The sequence below is a fragment of the Mandrillus leucophaeus genome, unplaced genomic scaffold (genome assembly GCF_000951045.1).
Source record: "Mandrillus leucophaeus isolate KB7577 unplaced genomic scaffold, Mleu.le_1.0 Scaffold77, whole genome shotgun sequence".
Taxonomy (NCBI): domain Eukaryota; kingdom Metazoa; phylum Chordata; class Mammalia; order Primates; family Cercopithecidae; genus Mandrillus; species Mandrillus leucophaeus.
Window position 1 is genome coordinate 3,646,567 of NW_012108363.1, and position 2,489 is coordinate 3,649,055.

Genomic DNA, 2,489 nt, shown 5'->3' on the forward strand with positions numbered 1-2,489 from the left:
GGGGGGCTGGCGGGGAGGCAGGGGCCGGGAGGGCGGGACCTGGGCGTGGAGATCGTGGAGATGCCCCTAAGGGATAGGGGCACCCCCTAGGCGGCCCGCTGGCGTTATTTTCCCCGCTAGTCACTCTTCCTTGTCAAAGGTGGGTTGGGGGCTGCCCCTGTAATCGGGGCTCCTGGACTCAGGCCCCGGATTTAACGGGATATGCAAATTGTCCGGCACCTAAAAGAGGGAAAGAGAATTGTAGGGTTAGGCAGGTGGGAGGGACTTGAGTCGAATCTGAGGCCAGCACTCATCCTTCATCTCGCTCCCCTCGTCCCGTGCAAACTCTTTGGCCCCAGTAAAATCCGGCTTCTCTTCATCTTTTCATTCGCTCAGGCATTCACTCATTTATTCAGCCGATTGTTACTGAGTCTCCACTCTCTGCCCTGGCTCTAGGCGCTGTGGACATAGCAACTGAACAAAACAGACGGACTCCTGCCCTCTAGGAGTGTACCTTCTCCCCACAGAAGACAGACAGTAAACTAAATAAGCAAATGATGAGGTGTGTAATGTGATGACAGGTGTTAGGCTGAAATAAAGTAAGGAGAGGGAAATACAGTGAGGCGTTTGTAGGGTGGATTTGAAATGTTAAGTGGGTACTTGGGAAGTCACTGAAGTGATATTTGAGGAAACCTGAAGGGAATTGAGGGAGGAAGCGAGCTGCTATCTGGGAGTGGGGGTGAGGGAGGTCAGAGACCTGGGGAAGGGACATAGAGTATCTTGGTTATTTGTTAAGTTTTTTCCTTTCTGTCTGAGATCCAGGTTGGACATTCAGTCAAAGGGATGCACTCCCAAAGGTGGGTGAATGGTACTTAGAAGAGAAAGTATGGGGAAAGAAAGAAAGAAAGAAAGAAAGAAAGAAAGAGAGAGAGAGAGAGAGAGAGAGAAGGAAGGAAGGAAGGAAGGAAGGAAGGAAGGAAGGAAGGAAGGAAGGAAGCCAAAGAACTTTATGTTAGTTCACATTTATCCAACAATTATTATGTCCTAGACAGTGTGCTGAGTTCTTTTTGCGTTTTCTCATGACTCTCATGAGATAAAGAATATACTCTGCATCATTTCTATTTCATGGATGGGACACCAAATTACGGGGAAGTTTAGCTGTTTGCCTAAGTTCACAAAGCCATGGAGGAGAGCTGCTGGGAACTGAACGCAACTGTGGGGTCTCTCCCAAAGTTGGATACTCAGCTACTGTGTCACACTTTTCCCCCTGGGGCAAAGTAGGGGATGGAACCACTGTTGTAGATGGAGCTGCCTTTTGAGTAGTTAATTTTGGGGACTGAGTCACTGGTGCTGGGCAGGGACTCCCATGAATTGAGCACTTACTGATACCCATGCATTTACTCATTTTCTTTGACTCTTTACAATTCTTTGAGAGAAGCATAACCATTGCTCATTGACAGATGAGAAATAGTGGTTCAGAGAGAGCCAGTTGATTCCTGAGGTCATAGGCTAGTAGATATACGGCAGAGCAATGGGTAGTGGCAGCTGGAGATTGAAAAGTAAAGCCTGATACCTTCTTTTACTCCAGTTCACAAGCCTGCATCTTGGGTTTCTCATCTTCTGCTCTTGATAGTCGTTATAACTTGATATTCACGGGTAGGGAAATCAGAAGTCACTCAGGGTGACTTACATCTAAGCTTCTCAATGTAGAGGTAAGTTCTTAACCTCTTTTTATTTTTATTTTTTGAGAAGGGAGGCAGGTGGTTATCACACACCTTTCGAAGGTTTTAATTTACTCCCAGCAAAATGCACAGCCTCTACAAATGTGCAAAATACACAATTTCAGGAGGTTTCCCTCGGGTTAAGAAATCTATGGTAGAGACAGCCCTGAAAATAGATTTTTTTTTCTATTATAATTAAATTGCCCTAAGCTGTATTTGAAAATTTGAAAATAAGAGATTCACAAGTTTATAATGATTTAGATCTTCAGACGCTCTCAGAACCCTGGTTTGCTTATCTTCCTATGTTGGAGGTGGTGTACTAGGGAAACGGACCTGGCAAGCCGGACAGGTGCAGAGCTGGTTAGCAAACTCTGTTTCCCTGGCCTACAAGACAGTGCTCCTTCTGCTACTGCAGCCACTCATGACCTACACAGTGGGGTGTGAGACTGGAATAACTTGGCAGCCCTCTGCCAGGGGTCTGTATTAAAAGGAGAGGCTGTCCTTGGTCCTGGGTGGCTCAGACTAGTCTGTCTGCAGATAGGAGCCAGCTTAGATGATCTTTGAGATCCTGTAGCTCCAGGTGGTCAGCTTCTCTTGCTGGATAAAGTGGCCCCTGAAGGCACCTGCTGTCCTTTCTCTCATGTATTTTCCAGGGAAAGGGTGAGAGTGAGGTATCATGAACTCAGTTCCCACCATTCCCAATGTATTTTCAAGTCTAAGATAATGGGGCTTCTTTTGAGGTGGTTTACTTACAAGGGGGGAGGGAGGAGGAAGAAAATACCAGTAACC